The following is an 18,238-nucleotide window of genomic DNA, read 5'->3' on the forward strand; positions in this document are numbered from 1 at the left end:
GCAGAGCCAGCCCTAAGCGTAGGCAATTGCCTGGGGCATTCCTAGCCTAGGGCCAGCAAATTTTGGAGCACCTGGATGGCTGCTTTGGCAGCCGCATTCAAAGCTTGGCTACAAACCGGGCAGCTTGGCATGCAACAATGGGGAGCAGACAAAGTCAGGGGGCCTCAGGAGCAATAAACTGTCCAGGGAAGAGCTCTGGATCAGCAGCGGTCACCAGGCGGGAGACTCCCAAGTGTCCCAGCAGGTGACAGGACGGTTACGCAGAGGCAGCATCAGTACCTCCAGGATTGTGAATGCGGCACCGTGGGAACACCACTCGGTGTGGTGAGCAGAGGGAGCAGCACTGGAAGTCTCTTGTCAAGCACCTCCAGCACCTGCACTCCCACCAGGGGCTAAGGTAAGCTGCCACTGTCCTGAGTACCTGCAGGGAAATGGGGATATGTGCAAGGACAGGAAGGTGCGGGGGGTAGAGGCAGGGGCGGGCTGGGCTGGGGGGCAGGGTGCCATGTGCCCCCCCGGGCCGCTGAATCGTTTTCCGGGCCGCCATTGTTCTGAGGCTGCTGCTGCAGCCAGACTGACCAGTTTCCAAGTGGTCTCCATAAACATGGCCGCCGGCCTCCTGCACTGAGGACATGTCTAGTGCAGGAGGCCACTACAGAGACTCTGTATGTTCCACCTACTTCCTGCCTGTGCGTTACACTTTCTTCCCTATGCTGCAGCCTGCCTCACTGTCTGGCATCAAGGTAAGAGGGAGTGGGACTGTACAGGCTGAGCAGCCTGTAAGGTTCAGTTATTATACAGGGGGGAGCAGCCTGTGGGGGTCCAGTTATTATTTTAAGGGGGAGCAGCCTGTGGGGGTCCAGTTAATATTATAAGTGGGAGCAGCCTGTGGGGGTCCCATTATTATTATTATACAGGGGGAGCAGCCTGTGGGGGTCCCATTATTATTATACAAGTGGAGCAGCCTGTGGGGGTCCTGTTATTATTATTATTATTATTAATATTATACAGGGGGAGCAGCCTTTGGGGTCATGTTATACAGGGGGAGCAGCCTGTAGTGTCCTATTATTATAAAGGGGGAGCAGCCTGTGATGTATTTTTATTATACAGGGGGAGCAGCCTGTGGGGGTCCTGTTATTATTACACAGGGGGAGCAGCCTGTGGGGGCCCTGTTATTATTATACGGGGGGAGCAGCTTGTGGGGGCCCTGTTATTATACAGGGGGAGCAACCTGTGGGGGTCCCGTTATTTTAATACAGGGGGAGCAGCCTGTGGGGGTCCCTTTATATACAGGGGAAGCAGCCTGTGGGGGTCCCGTTATTGTTGTTATTATTATTATTATTATTATTATTATTATAATAATACAGGGGGAGCAGCCTGTGGGGTCATGTTATACAGGGGGATCAGCCTGTTGTGTCCTGTTATTATAAAGGGGGAGCAGCCTGTGATGTAATTTTATTAAACAGGGGGAGCAGCCTGTGGGGGTCCCGTTATTATTATACAGGGGGAGAAGCCTGTGGGGGTCCCGTTATTATTATACAGGGGGAGCAGCCTGTGGGGTCCTGTTATTATTATACAGCTGGAGAAGCCTGTGGGGTCCTGTTATTATACAGGGGGAGAAGCCTGTGGGGTCCAGTTATGATTATAAGAAAGGGGGAGCAGCCTGTTGTGCCCTATTATACAGGGGGAGCAGCCTGTGGTGTACTTTTATTATACAGGAGTAGCAGCCTGTGGGGGTACTATTATTATACAGAGGGAGCAGCCTATGTTGTCCTGTTATTATTATAAGTAACCTGTGGTGTCCTATTATTGTTTTTTTTTTTTTATTAATACATATTTTTACCCAAATTTAATGATGAGCTGTTACTTATGGGCCAGTGCTCTGGACTTGCCCCCCAGGCTAAAAGTTGCTAGCCAGCCCCTGGGTAGAGGGGTGCTGTATCCTGTCTGGTGGGTGCTTTCTTTAGTGCTGGAACTGGAGGGGGTGCTCTCATAGGTATTGGGTCTGTGTGTGGGGAAGTGTTCACCTGGGATCTGGGACAAGGGTGCGCTTTCCTGGGTGCTCGGTCAGAGGTGTTCTCTCCTGGGTGCTGGGTTTGTAGGGGTCTACTCTGGGTGCTGGATCTGTTTAGTGCTCACTTGGGTTCTGGGTCTTATGTGTGCTCCTAGGTGCTGGGTCTGGGGTGTGCTCTTCTGAGTGTTGGATCAGTGGGGGTCTAATCTGGGTGCTGGATATGTGTAGAAGGAGCAAGTGCTCCCCAGAGTGCTGCAGCTTTGTGTGAGAGATGCTCCTCTATGGGCTGGATCTTTTTGTGCTGGTGATGGTATGGGGGCGCTACCCTTGGTGCTGGATCTTGTGGTTGGGGTGCTTCCCCCGGGTGCTGGAGCTGTGTGTAGGACTCTCATCTGGGTGAAGGGTTTGTGGGTGGGGGGTAGTGCCTCCCTGGGTGCTGGGTCTGCAGGGGTACAGTGCCTAGTCACAAATTACACAATACACATAAACATAAACCACTACAGGACTGCTTGATCAGCATTAGGCATGGGGGGAGGAGGAGGGGTATTATAATAAAGATATTAGAACAAACAATAATTTATTAATATTTAATGTATTGTAATAGTTGAATTATATTGCCTTACTTCCCCCCTCCACTGCTTAAGTCTGATCTTGAAGCAGGACAAGTGCTTTTTTTGTAAATGTTACTGTGTGGCATATTGTGTATAAGGGGTAGTACTGTGTGGCACACTGTGTATAAGGCAAATTGGCCTGCTGGGATGGGTTATCTAATTCTGATTAACAGTTTGCATTATGATCCTGACTGTGTGAGTAAATCAGTCTATGCCAACAAAAGCAGCATTGCTAGATGGCACCAGCCCAAATCTTGCCTAGGTCATCAAATTGGCCAGGGCTGGCTCTGCACCTTGGCTTATTACTGCTAACACATGGAACAAGAGAAGCCTTGTGCATCTGTTAGTTATGAATACAACCTACTGTATAATAAATATTTGAATCTAAATAACCATATAACTCTAATATAAATATACCATACTTGCCTACTTTTGAAAACTAGCGCACCATTGAGGGGGCATGTCATGCTCCACCCAAAGGGCGTGTCTAGTTCCATATATGGAGAGATTGTGAAAAGAGATTGTGAACGTGGCACCTAGAAGCGTGGGTGTTTAATTTTAAATGACTTATATCCAAATGTAGATTTATTTATTTATTTATTAACAGTTTCTTATATAGCGCAGCATAGTCCGTTGCGCTTTACAAAGGGGACAGTGATACAACAAAACAGGGTATTTACAGACAGTCAAAATGTAGGAGGGCCCTGCTCGCAAGCTTACAATCTATAGGGATGAGCCCCAAAGTGGTTAGTAAGTGATACTATACTTGCTAAAGTGCTGGGAAATGGTGCTGATGATTCGATGTAAATGTATCTATCTCTAAATTCCGTTTTTTCCCAAAAATGTAACAGTGTAATGTGGACAAGGTGAAATGAGGGAGCTTGCTTGACTAATGAGGGAGAGAGGGAGATTGCTGCTATTTCAGGGAGTCTCCTGCAGAATGCAGGAGGGTAGGCAACTATGAAATATACTTGTTTGTAGTTCCTATGTTATATGTTGGGTACATATATCACAGTTACTATTTAACCTGGAATATTTTTCTGTATGGCAAGAAATGAATCTTTTTAACCTAAGAAACCCACATTTTAGCCTATTCCTGTTGTGTCCACTTGTTGGTCATTATAACACAACCTACATATGGGTATTCCACAGTTAATCATAGTTCAGTAGGATGCTTCCTCACATCCTCCCCTGCATTAGGGGTGTAATTGTTTATTTAAGTAATTATGACATGTTTTAAACACATCCCACAGCTTTAGGAAAAGTATAAAATGTGATTTAAAGCACCTACCAGATCACTGCAGTATTCATCATGAGAGCTTTGTGCCTTGCTGTTCTGGTTGTGGCACTAGAGGTGGTGGTACTAGGCGGAACCAGTATATGTAAGTGTTTCTCTATAGTAATCATGTATCCTTTTATAATCATTATGTGTGTTAGAAAATAAACTACAGAGTATGCTGGTTCTACATTAATGGTAATAATAATAATTATTATTATTATTACTATTGTTATTAATAATATTAATCTTTTAAATTCTGTTATATTATTAAGATTTTTTTTATATTTATTTTGGAATGTTCTCTGATGCATGTAGGATTAATACACTGTATTATCTATTTTTAAGGCTATTTCATAGCCTCCAATATGACCCATTTCACTAGGTTACAGGTTCTCAAATTCAGTCTTCAGGACCCCACACAGTTCATGTTTTTCAGGTCAGCTGGTGATACACAGGTGACATGAAAAATGTGTGTGGGTCCTGAGGACTAAGGGGGATATTCAATGTGAGGGTCACGGCAGTCGAGCTTGCTCGATCGCCGTGACCCAGTCCCGTTCTAGGTCAGCTTGCAGCCACGCCCCCTTCTCGCTCCCCGGCAGGCGGGACATTGAATAACGCCTGCCGGGGAGTGAGAAGGGGGCGTGGCCGCGAATTTGCGGCCAGGAAGAGGCGAGCTGCAGCCGGCAGCTCGTCACTTCCCGGCTGTTCTCGGCAGAACGAGCCCGACAGCTAGTAATGTAGGGCTCGTTCTGCTGCTGCAGCCGGCAGCTCGTCACTTCCCGGCTGTTCTCGGCAGAACGAGCCCGACAGCTAGTAATGTCGGGCTCGTTCTGCTGAGATACCCTGCTCAATGCTGTCGGGGAAGACAGCATTGAAGAGGTTCTCACCGGAGATTAAATATTTCCCTTAGTCCGAGAATCACAGCACTAGGTAAAAAGGAGCAGATATATTAAGCCTGGAGAAGAGATGAAATCAAAGGTGATAATGCACAGGGTTGCCAGATCATCCCTTTAACCAATTCAGTGGTACTCACATGAAATTTTCGGTCTGAGCAATAATGTTCAAGGTGGCAAACCCAGAAGATCTCCGTGCTGTTCTTTGTACTAATCTCCTGACCGTTGTCAGGAGACCTCATAAATGAGCTTATTGTGCCATCTTATGGCTTTCAACAGTATTGCTCAGTCTGCACCATTATTCTAGCTGAAAGTATCAGTACAAAGTAGCTAAATGTATCATTACCACAGCCAGCAGTGTGTGCAATACAAAGAATCCATTGCAATTCAAAGTATCCAGCTGAATAATAGCAAAAATAAATTAAACAAATAAAAAAAACAAATAAGCAGAAGCAAACAAATAAAATGTTTGCTGAGGCAAAATAGTCTGAAATAGTCTGAAAACTACTTATTGTATTTTACATAAATTTTTGTAAGATGAGTTTTCATGACCAATTCATCATTTAAAAACCTGCCCTGGGAGGGGCGACATGGTAATAAAAACCCACCACTGAAGGGGTTAATAAGCGCACATATGCATTACACAGGTTCTTGACTGCTCATTGCATGTAATTACAGTTGATATGGTTGGAAGGTGTCAGAGTTCATACCAACTGTCATTCCATTTGATGAGCAGTCAAGAACCTGTGTAATTCATATGTGCGCTTATTACAAGGATGACCTGGTAAAGGTGCCCATACACAGCACAACGGGGTGGTGCGATGCAATGCGCGCTCCTGTGCACATCCCATTGTGAGTCTTGGCCGGTGCTGTTTAGCAGAGTTTGGGATGGCAGTTGTGTGGCTTCTCTATTGGAATTTTGGAATGTGCTGCAGCCCCACCTTGGCAAATGTCAATGGCAGGGAAATCCAGTCACATAGTAATATGTTTTGTACCTAATAAAATGGGTCGTGTTGGAGGATATGCTATTTTATTAATACTTTTTAAAGATATATCACATAATTATAAGCATGTGGATTAATTTATATATTTTCAGTTTGCTAAAGCACATTTTATTCCTAGTGCTTGGCAAAGTTGGATGTCAGTTGTAAATATATTATAACAATCACATTGTATAAAGTAGCAAAAAATATGAAAAAATACGCCTTTAATTACTCTCTTTAAATATACTTATAGGTCATTGATTAAAAGTAGGAATACCAATCCTGGGATCGGGATCAGCGAGATCCCAGGATTTAGGGCAAAAATTGTGATTTCAAAAAAGAGATTGTGAAATCCTGGGTTTGGAGACTCAAATCTTTGGAATTCAGGTTTATATTGCTCATGATATTTTTTTTTTTTTTCAGGCAGTGCTGAGTAGTAGTAGATCTTGGCTCAGGCACTTCATGGCAACCAGGTGTGGGTGCGCGGTGTAATGTGAAGCCCCTTTCACATTGCAGTTTTAACACAGCATATTGCCGATTTTTAACTGCTTTAAAACGGTACCAGCTGCAATATGAAAGCTCCACAATCAATTTACCGGTTACAAAATACCGGTATTTTGGAACGTGTTAAAAGCAGGATCCTACATGTTTCTGAGCAGTTTTCCCTGCAGTCTGAACAGCTCAGAAACGGTATTTGCTACAAATGATAACCACACATTATCCCCGCCCGCAAGCAGGAAAAAAACTTTAAAAATGACAATGTATGGCTTTCTATGGGTGAAATGGGTTGAATCTGAAGGTATAAAAATGGTATTGAAACTGCAATGTACCTTTACAACATGCAGTATGAAAGGGGTTTACCTGGCTTTTGACCCATTTCAAAAAACGTTTACAAAAACGAGTTGAAAGCAGGTTTTTGCAATGTGAAACCAGCTTGAGAGGTCACTTCCCAGCGCACGGAGGCGCAGGTGAGAGACGCGGTCACCACACATCCACGTACATCTGTATATTTCCCTGATCCCTAAAAACAGTGATACAATATATATCCACTGGCTACAAGTGGAAACTGTTAATAAGCCAATGGAAACAGGACTATATTCATTTAACTACCATTGATTTTAATGAAATATAATATCCTTTGAATCCAAGGTGCACAATAAGCATGTTTTAAAGTGGAATACACCAGGATATATTGCATGAAAAAACTTTCAGTTGATTGCATACTATTCACATTGTAGTATTGTGTTTCTGATAATTGTGTATGGTGGCCACCTAAAAAGTTTTATACCAGTTTTTCTAATAAATATGATGATACTTATTGATCATTATAAAAATAATTATTTTTGAAAGTGTGTTCTTCCATGGTGCCTGATATATATAAAAAATAGTGCAGTTTTCCAATTTTTCTTTTGATTTAGCATTTTCCTCTGTTCCTCGTTTGGGCATATTTTACATGTGTCCAGTGTCCAGAGAGAGGTCAGTTGTTGTGTACATACACTTTTTTGCTTTAATTGCATATAGCGCCCCAATTGCGACACTATATTATAGTGTAGATTAATCTTGTTTTTGGAAAAAAGCTCTTAGTATATGCCCAGACTAATGTCACTATTACTACATTTGAAATACATATTCACATTACTACACTTGGTTGATCTGCCCCAATCTGGTACCTTTAACATAAATGATAATCAAATTAGTATAATAAGAGTGCCACAAAAGTGAGAGACAACAATTTTTTGGATACTCACTTTTCAGTTCTTCATTCCAACATACCAAAAGCAAACTAAAAATACTACATGATAAAACCCCACTTCCTGTTGTGTTCTACTAGTCAGTGTGCCAATAAATATTCCTACTGTAGCACTGTACATGTTTATATAACATTTTAGCTGCAACAACATGCAGTATGTATCTATGGATGGATGGATGGATAATATACTATATATGCTGTAGTCTACTGCAGTACAAAGAATGCACTCTCCACAGTTGTACAATCTTAAGAGTGCATTCTTTCTCCTGCAGAAGACTACAGCATTTATGTGTGATACCCCTTGGAGATGCCTGAAGAGAACCCCAGTAGCCAGGGGCGGATCCAGGATAAAATGACAGGGGGGGCACCATGATAAAAGTGGGTTGCTAAGAGAGCGGCAGAGAGAGGGTGGGAATGGGATTAAAAATAGGCGTTGGCATTTAAAGTACGCAGGCCCACCATGACGACAAAAGCGAAGGAAAAGGGGTGTGCACATTTAACAGAGGTGTGTCCTTGAGTGTAGTCTACAACACCATATACAACTTCTACACATTATGCAACAAAATACTAGACCCCTTTATACTTCCCCCTTACACATGATGCCAAATGGAATGAAACTAAATTCACATAATTCCACATGGATTGAGCCAAAATTCAAATAATGCCACATGGATTGTGTCAAAATTCACATAATGCCACACGGATTGAGCCAAAATTTGCATAATAACATGCGGATTTAGCCAAAATTTACATAATACCAAATGGATTGAGCCAAAATTCACATAATGCCACATGGATTGTGTCAAAATTCACATAATGCCACATGGATTGAGCCAAAATTCACATAATGCCACACGGATTGAGCCAAAATTCACATAATGCCACACATTGAGACAAAATTCACATAATGCCACATGGATTGAGCCAAAATTTACATAATAACACACGGATTGAGCCAAAATTCACATAATGCCAAATTGATTGAGCCAAAATTCACATAATGCAACATGGATTGAGCCAAAATTCACATAATGCAACACGAATTGAGCCAAAATTCACATAATGCCATATGGATTGAGCCACAATTCACATAATGCCACATGGATTGAGCCAAAATTCACATAATGCCACACGGATTGAGACAAAATTCACATAATGCCACACGGATTGAGCCAAAATTCACATAATGCCACATATATTGAGCCGAAATTCACATAATGCCACACGGATTGAGCCAGAATTCACATAATGCCACACATGGATTGAGCCAAAATTCACATAATGCAACATGGATTGAGCCAAAATTCACATACTGCCACACGAATTGAGCCAAAATTCACATAATGCCATATGGATTGAGCCACAATTCACATAATGCCACATGGATTGAGCCAAAATTCACATAATGCCACACGGATTGAGACAAAATTCACATAATGCCACACGGATTGAGCCAAAATTCACATAATGCCACATATATTGAGCCGAAATTCACATAATGCCACACGGATTGAGCAAGAATTCACATAATGCCACACAGATTAAGCCAAAATTCACATTATTATAGACATTATATTATAGACATTATCCACCAAAGGCACGCATTAAACATTTACACCATAATGTCCATTACACGTTAAGTTACACGCCATTATGTCCATTATGTATTATGCCAAACACCATAATGCCTATTAAAAATTATGCTACATAAGTGCTGCTTATCTACATGCTCATTGCCAAGGGTTCCATGCTCATTGCCAGAGGTTCCATGCTCGTTGCCATGTGGGATTACATGTTCATTGCCAAGGGGGAATACATGCTCGCGGTAAATGGGGGACAGCCGCCGCCAGGCAGAAGTGATAGCCACTGACAGTGGCAGAGCCTGGCTGTATTCAGAGCACTGCAGGTACCAGCTATTTGAAATAATACCCCTTTCACACCAGAAAATGCATTCCCAGATTGGCCCCCTTTACACCAGCCTAATCCCTGCATTTTCTGGTGTGAGGGGGAGACAAAACCACCCCTCCCCCCCCCCTTTAACCAGTTATCTCATTTAACCGGCTATATCTTCAGAAGCAACTAACCCATTTACATGAGTATCATATTGAAGAACTTTTGAGTGGGCTTTGAATGATTTTGGTCCGGTGAAACTGGAACGTTTGGTTCCAGAGTAATCTGCCCTCAAAGAACATGAACAGCCATGAAATTACATTTCAAAAATAAAAAAATCGGTTTACACGCAATATCTCTGGAACCGATTGACCGATATTATTATTATTATAATTTTATTTATAAGGCGCCACAAGTGTTTCGCAGCGCCGTACAAAGGAACAATACAGGGAGACAAAACTTGGCATAACATTGAATAAATAACAAAAATACAGTACAAATAAAGAGCACCACAGTTCAATACACATTACAGCTTAAATGTAAGTAGTGAGGACCCAATCAACATACAACTAGAGGCTTGAGGCCAATGATGGAGATGAGTATGAAGATGGTCACTGAGTGTTGGAGTAAAGGAGAGCTGTGAGTGAAATGTGAAGAGAAGTGGGCTTTGACAACAGGAGGGAAGAGGGCCCTACTCGGAGGAGCTTACAATCTAGTAGGAAGGGGAGACAGACAGATTACAAGAGGTGCAAGCGAGGGGGTGGTGGTTAGATAGCAGGATGTAAACAGGCAAGGGGTCGGAGAACCAGCTGGTTTATGCAGTGGAAGGGTACGCTTTGATGAATAGAGTTTTCAGTGCCCGTTTGAAGCTTTGCAAGGTCGGGGAGAGTCTAATGGAGCGAGGGAGTGCGTTCCACTGAAGGGGTGCAGCACGGGCAAAGTCCTGTACTCTAGCATGGGAAGCAGTGATCAGGGTGGAGGAGAGACGACAGTCGTCAGCTGACCGTAGAGGGCGGGAGGGTGTATGAATGGAGATGAGGTTAGAGATATATGGAGCAATGGAATTAGAGATGGCCCTGTATGTGAGTGTGAGGTGTTTGAAGAGGATTCTGTAGGGGAATGGAAGCCAGTGCAGATTTTGTTGAAGGGGAGTAGCAGAGTTAGAGCGGCGGGAGAGGAAGATAAGCCTGGCTGCAGCATTGAGGACAGATTGGAGAGGAGCTAGTTGGGATTGAGCGAGGCCAGTGAGAAGAGCATTACAGTAGTCAAGCCGTGAGATGACTAATGAGTGGATAATCAGCTTAGTTGCACTCTGTGAGAGAAAGGGCCTGATGCAAGCAATGTTGCGTAACTGGAACCGGCAAGAATGGGCCAGGGCTTGGATGTGGGGTGCAAAGGAGAGGGAGGAGTCAAGAGTGACACCCAGGCAGCGGAGTTGGGGAACAGGGGAGATGATGGTTTTGTTAACAGTGATAGAGATATTAGTAGGGGGCATAGCTCTGGGTGGGGGAAAGATAATAAGTTCGGTTTTGTCCATATTCAGCTTCAGAAATCGCTCAGACATCCAGGTAGAGATGGCAGCGAGGCAGTTGGAAACTTGAGAGAAAACAGTGGGGGACAGATCAGGAGAGAAGAGGTAGATTTGGGTGTCATCTGCATAGAGGTGATATTGGAAGCCAAAGGAGTTAATGAGTGCACCCAGAGAGGAGGTGTACAGAGAGAACAGAATGGGAGGACCCCGACAGGAAGGATAGAAGGTGGTGAGGTAGAGCCAGAGGCAGAGACTGAGAAGGAACGGTTGAAGAGGTAAGAGGAAAACCAGTTGAAGACTGTGCCAGAGAGGCCAATGTTTTGGAGTGTGTGGAGGAGGAGAGGGTGATCCACAGTGTCAAAGGCAGCAGATAGGTCCAAAAGGATAAGCAGGGAGAAGTGACCCTTGGATTTGGCTGACAGCAGGTCATTGGTGACTTTCACTAGGGCAGTCTCAGTGGAGTGAAGTGGGCGAAAGCCAGATTGAAGGGGATCTAGGATGGAGTGGTCAGACAGGTAGCTGGTGAGATGCCTGTAAACCAGCCGTTCTAGTATTTTAGAGGCAAATGGGAGAAGAGAGATAGGGCGGTAGCTTGTGGGAGATAAAGGGACTAGGTTAGGTTTTTTAAGAATAGGCGAGACCAGAGCGTGTTTGAAGGGTGAGGGAAAGATGCCAGTAGAAAGAGATAGGTTAAAGAGGTGAGCAAGGTGGGAGCAGCCAGTGGGGGAGAGGGAACTGAGGAGACGGGAGGGGAGAGGGTCCAAGGGACAGGTAGAGGGGGGAGAGGATGAGATGAGGGAGCGGACTTCCTCAGCTGTAGTAGGGCAGAAGGATGACAGAGTGGGGTAGTTGGTAGGGGAGGATGATTGGGGTGGGTGGGCAGCAGAGGGGGTATGGAAGGAGATATCATGTCGGATTACCTCATTTTTAGAGAGGAAGAAGGAGGCAAAGTCAGTGGCAGTGAGGGATGAAGGGAGGAGGGGTGGTGCAGGGCGAAGTAGAGTGTTGAAAGTATCAAAGAGACGTCGGGATTGGAGGAATGGGAAGAGATGAGAGATTTGAAGAAAGATTGTTTGGTATAGGAGAGAGCAGCGCTGTAGGAGGAGAGAATAAACTTGAAATGGAGGAAGTCTTCCAGAGAGTGAGATTTCCTCCAGAGGCGTTCAGCAGAACGTGCACATTTTTGCAAGAATCTAGTTATTTTGTTGTGCCAGGGTTGTGGTTTAGAGCGTCGAAGGGGAACAGTGTGGAGGGGGGCTACAGAGTCGAGAGCAGAGGTGAGAGAAGAGTAATAGATAGAGGCAGCCTGGTTGGGGCAAGTCATGGTTGAGAGAGGAGAGAGGAAAGTCTCCAGGGAAGACAGGACAGTGGGGTCAAGAGATCCGAGATTACGTCTGGTGACTGTGGGTCTGGGCAATGAGGAGAGAGGGGAGGATGAGAGGGTGAAAGAGAGCAGATTGTGGTCAGAGAGTGGGAAGGAAGAATTAGAGAAATCAGAGAGATTACAATGGTGGGTGAAGACTAGATCAAGGGAGTGTCCGAGATTATGAGTGGGGGTGGAGGTCCATTGAGAAAGTCCAAAGGAGGTGGTAAGGTCAAGAAGGTTAGAGGAGGCAGCATTATTGATGTCAATAGGAATGTTAAAGTCACCGAGGATGATAGAGGGGAGGTCAGAGGCAAGAAAGTGTGGAAGCCACGCAGCAAAGTTATCAAGGAAAGGGGAGCAGGGGCCAGGGGGGCGGTAGATTACAGCCACAAGGAGGTGAATGGGGTAGAAGAGGCGGATAGTGTGTACCTCAAAGGTGGAGAATGTGAGGGAGGGCTCAGGTGGGATGGCGCGGAAGGTGCAGTTGGGGGAGAGGAGGATGCCCACTCCTCCACCCTGGCGGCCATCCGGTCTGACCGAGTGTGTGAAGGAGAGGCCTCCATAAGAGAGGGCAGCAGGGGAGGTAGTGTCAGATGCGGACAGCCAGGTTTCAGTGATGGCAAGAAGGTTAAAAAAGTGGGAGATAAAGAGGTCGTGGATAGTTGGGAGCTTGTTGCAGACTGATCTAGCATTCCAGAGAGCACAGGAGAAAGGAAGGGAGGGGACAGGTGAGATAGTAATTAGGTTGTGTGGGTTGTGGGTGCGCACGGCCGGGTATCATATTGAAGGCCCAGCTATTTGGAATTGAATGAGATCAACCACAAGCTTCTGTGATGCCAGGGCGGGAACTGGCAGCCATTGGAACCGGGTGGGGGTCGGAATTGACGGGTCCCATATTATCCTATGGGGAAAAAACGTGAAATGACAGGGGGGGCACGTGCCCCCCCCCCCCCCCTGAATCCGCCACTGCCAGTAGCTGTAATAATTATGAGATGAGAGTGCAGGACACACCCACTATATCAAGCTCTCTAATACCTCCCAACTGTCCCAATTACAGCAGGACAGTCCCTCTAATTGGCATTGCAGACTGTCCCACTGTCCCTTGCAGACACTGTGAACCGTGGGCAGGGTGGCAAGGTGGGGGAGCTGAATTCAGTGCGTGGAGGGAGCCAGGGGATGCCCAGCTGGTAAGGGAGCGCTAGGCATGACCCCAAAATGAAGCAAACCAGTGGTCGACGATGCCCCCTCTACTAGTGCTCCATTCTCTCCACCTGCAGCCAACCCATTTTGCCATGGCTGCATCTCCGGTACAGCAAGTACCGATCATAGGACTTTTGGGAGGTACGCTATTTGCATGCAGCTATCACCTGATATTCACATACAAGTCTTAAAAATATAGTCTTAATAATATGTGTGCTAAGCAATCTGGCTTGGCCAGTGTTATCTGGTGAGAGAACAGTGGCGATTACTAGATTTATACTGCATGCAGTATAAATCTAGCCTGGCGATGGTGACACGTGGGACTGTGCATCTCCGCCACTGGGGGCCTACAAACGGATCGATACGTGTTTAATTTCTAAATGATCTCGTTTGAGCGCTTCGAAACAAAGGGTGTTGTGTATGTCGCTGTACAGAAAAGACGATGCAGGACATGTACATGTTATATAAATGTTGCTGATTCAGGGGAAATTACACTAAAATAAGCATCAGGGTAGCAGAAAGGAGGGTTAGGAGCAGTTGTAGGAAGTATGGAGCAGTAGAGGATGGTCTAAGTAAGTGAAGGAGAAACGCATGAGGGGAGAGGGCCATGCTTATGGGAGCTCATTTTCAAAAGGAGCAAGCAGACAGATGGGAAGGTCTGTCCAGTCAACATGTAAAATAAAATGCATGAAAAAAAGAATAACAAAAAGTTCAATAAACCAGAGTATAAATGATGTATAGAGATGGCGCTTTGGGTGAGAATGTCAAAATGCCATGATAAAAAGAACAAATGTATTATTAATCATTCCAATTGTATTGTTGTTTTATTTCAGTTGATAAAAGTTATGTGGGAACATGTTGTGGACCATCTATGTCACCACATCTGAAATGCCAAAACATTGTTAAACATGAAATGAGTTCCCCCACATGCAAAAACAAGACCTATTTGTAAGTATTTCTTTAAAATAATTCTCAGCTTCACTGATTCATTTTTCTGCTAAGACCTTTTAATACTACACTAATATTTTGGTCCTAGTACTTCCAATGATCAAGCTCCATAGTGATATCGGTTCCAGGGGAGACTCTTTCAATTATATATCCAAGCCTGGATTCATTCTTCCCCCCCAAGAACAACTAGAAATGGTATCTGAGTTAAGCCCCGTACACATGGAGGGGATATATCGCTGAGCGATATATCGCTCAGTGTCCCGTTTGCATCAGCGAATGATGAAAAAAAAATGCCGGGGGAGCCCGGCAGTGGAAATCAGCTGGTCGCAGGAGTATGTTCCTGAGACCGGCGATCACTACGGGGGAGAAAACGGGAGCTCGCACCCGGCGATATATCGCCGGTGCACACTCCCATTGTGGGCAATATGGTCGCTCAGCGACCATATTGCCCGCGATAATAGCCAAAATCGCCCCCGTGTGTACACAGCATTAAAGAGTTCTACATTCCTTCAATGAAGAACCTGCTTTACTATCTATCTGCAGTATGTATAGGCAGAGATTATCACAGGAGGAGAGGAGCTCACTACAATACCAGTGTAGAGAAAGTGAAGGTTAAAAAATAATTTTAAATTGCATCACAATCATTGTATTTTGCATGATTTATATATGCAGCTCAGATATTTTAGCCAAAACTAGGGATCGCTCCAATCTTCGAGAGCTACCAACAGTTACTGTTTTCCATGTTTCCTCACAGAATCACAAGTGAAGTATTTCGCTCCACCTGTGGATCTTTTAAAATGTCAGTCAGTAATGAGTTCAACCGTGTACATGTGAGGTGAGCTGGAAAACGTGAACTGTTAGTAGCTCTCGAGGACTGGCATAAACTCTCCTAAGGCACCACATACAGTATTCTTCATACCATTTACATTTTAGCTCTCCACAAGGGGATATGGTGCAGGACATGGAAAAAGACCGCTAATAAGTCAAACCCACTTAGGGAACCCGTTTTCCTTATGTTAGTAAAGGGCTATAGCTCTGGGATTTCTAAATGTTAACACTGGGGTAGCCAACCCTAGTCCTCGAGAGCTACCAACAGTGCATGTTTCACAGGTCTCCTCACAGAATCAGAAGTGAGCTAATTAGCTCCATCTGTATATCTTTTAAAATGTGTCAGTGATTAATGATTGCAGCTGTGCAGCAGCTAGGTTGTCTGGAAAATGTGCACTGTTGGTAGCTCTCGAGGGCTAGGGTTGGCTACCACTGTGTTAACACAATGGGAAGTATAGTTAGGTGTAATGAAACTCTGGGAGCAAAAAATACAGCTGGAGCACTGGGTGACGGGTGTAGTGACAGCATTAGTGGTGTTTCAAATATAGAGACAGTCAGTATCCAATAAGAACTCGCAGACCAGCAGCCAACTGTCGGCTCATGAGCTCCGATTGGCATGTAGCTGGCTTCATATGTGAAATGCCGTTATTGCTGGATGCTACCTGGTCCTCCAGCTAAAATCAGCTGACGGCGCTGATCCATCCCAAGAGGGGGGTCTTTCTAAATTGCTTGTCCAGGGCACGGCAATTTCCGATGACAGCCCTGGCAATGTTCTTTACCTGGGAAAACTGCAGGGCCTGGTCTTCTCTGTGTCCCTGCCTAGGGTTCCATCCGCCCTAGTCTTCTTGGCGTCCCTGCCTAGGTGATGCTGGCAATCCCAGCAGCTCAGTTACCGTGGGAGATCTCACGAGACCTTGCTGGGCCCCAACACCAGTGGCACCAGGAAGCTCTCCAATCCCAGCGCAATCCATTGTGGGAATTATTCAATTGTTTCTTGCCAAGGCTGCTACTGGGTGGCACCAAACAGAGGCTCCTACTGGGAGACAAATTTCAGCTTGTGGTTCCCTAAACCCCCCTATGCTTGTGAGCTGAAATGTGCACCCAAACCACACTTCTCAGGCAATGCACAGCACCATGGTCTGGATTACCCATTTTATGCAGAAAAACCCAGCCTGTGTTAAGGCGACAAACTATGAAATATAACCTTCCCCTATCCTGATCTCCCAACACTTTAGATAGGAGATACTGTAGGTCACGATAAACAAATGAATCGCCCACCTAGAGTACCATGGGAAATGTTTGAAAGCATTGGCCAAGAAGATACAGATTAGGGTATATTGGCTACATGGTTAAAATGCTTTAAATAAAATTTCTAACATGCCAACATTTTCTGGTCGGCATTACATTGTCAACATTCTGACAGTGGACATATACCGAACCCCTAATAAAATACATGTCCTCATTTAATGTTATACTTTCAGAACATGTTACTTACTGCACACAAATAGTAATCAGTCTTTTTTCTTCTAGGGTCACAATCAAAGATAATAGAATGGTCTGTGCTAATGCTGAAGCGGCTAAAGTAATAAAAGCTATCAACTGTTTTGACAAAAAAAAAAACAGTGGCCACAGAAGACACCAACGCACATAGAAAAACAACAGAAATAAAAAAAAGCAGAAGATCTTAAATTGTCAAAGTACTTTAGGTGCTGAATAGGTTTTGATGGTTTGGCCCCACCGCACATGAACACAAATTTGTAACATTACTCCAGACACTTACGCTGGGTACACACCAGAATACTTTGGCCTCAATTTCCCCGATTTCGATAAAATCTCAACCGATTGTATGTAAATTGGGCATATTTTGGCATGTTTTAGGTCCCGCTGGTCCCGCTGGTCATTTGGTCTTTATGCAGATCCTACCTGCTGCAGACAGGATTTGAATACAATTCCTTCAACTGGGTACAGATCGTGATCAGATCGTATGCAGATTGTGTGCTCCAACCGATCGTGCCACCATGGTATGATCGTATCACAATCTGCCCACGATCATGATCATTCTGGTGTGTACCCTATATTAGTTATGATTTGAGAACATAAGTAAACATGTAAAGTATAAACAGTTATTCTGTTATTCAATACAATATGTAGTTATATAAACATAATAAAAAATATAGTAACATATATTATATATGGTTTTCGACAATTTCTTTTTGTATAGTTATGTTTTTTATATGCTAACCCCTTCCTGACACAGCCAGTTTTTGCCTTCCTGACAGAGCCCTTTTTTTCAAATCTGACATGTATCACTTAAGTGGGGATAACTTTTTTTTGCTTTTACTTATCCCAGTGATTTTGAGATTGTTTTCTCGTGACACATTGTACTTCAAATTAGTGGTAAATTTGGGTCGATACAGTCTGTGTTTTTTTGTGAAAAATACCAAAATGTCGTAAAAAAATTGAAAATTTAGCAATTTGCAAAATGTTAAATTTTCTGCTTGTGAGACAAATAATCATACCACTCAAAATAGTTAATAACTAACATAGACCATATGTCTACTTTATGTTTCCATCATTATTTCAACTTCCTTTTAATTTTTTTGGACACTAGGAGGCTTACAATATGAATAGCAAATTCTCAAATTTTCAAGAAAATTTCAAACACTGATTTTTTTAGGGACCAGTTCAGTTCTGATGTGACTTTGAGGGACTTGTATGTGAGACACCCCCATAAATGATGCCATTTCAAAAACTGCACCCCTCACAGTATTCAAAACAGCATTTTGGAAGTTTGTTAATCCTTTAGGTGTTTCACAGGAATTAAAACAAAGTGTAGGTGAAATTTCAAAATTTCATTTTTTTTGCAGATTTGCAATTTTAATATATTTTTCTAAGGAACACAGTAGATTTTACTAGAGAAATGTGACTAAAAATTGATTCCCCCA

General features: G+C 43.9%; 1 long non-coding RNA gene across 2 annotated transcripts; it reads left to right on the top strand.

The window, feature by feature from the left end:
* Positions 1-603: 603 nt before the first annotated feature.
* Positions 604-17,427, top strand: LOC146059004 (uncharacterized). 2 transcript variants are annotated; one of them, XR_014470091.1, is made up of 3 exons: positions 604-743; positions 14,351-14,465; positions 16,824-17,427. It is a non-coding gene; the product is annotated as an uncharacterized LOC146059004 (long non-coding RNA). The 2 variants fall into 2 exon arrangements; XR_014470092.1 differs by lacking the exon at positions 604-743 and adding an exon at positions 3,940-4,007.
* The last annotated feature ends 811 nt before the right edge of the window (positions 17,428-18,238 follow it).

This window comes from Crinia signifera, chromosome 2, assembly GCF_055691185.1.
Source record: "Crinia signifera chromosome 2, ASM5569118v1, whole genome shotgun sequence".
In the NCBI taxonomy this organism is placed as follows: Eukaryota; Metazoa; Chordata; class Amphibia; order Anura; family Myobatrachidae; genus Crinia; species Crinia signifera.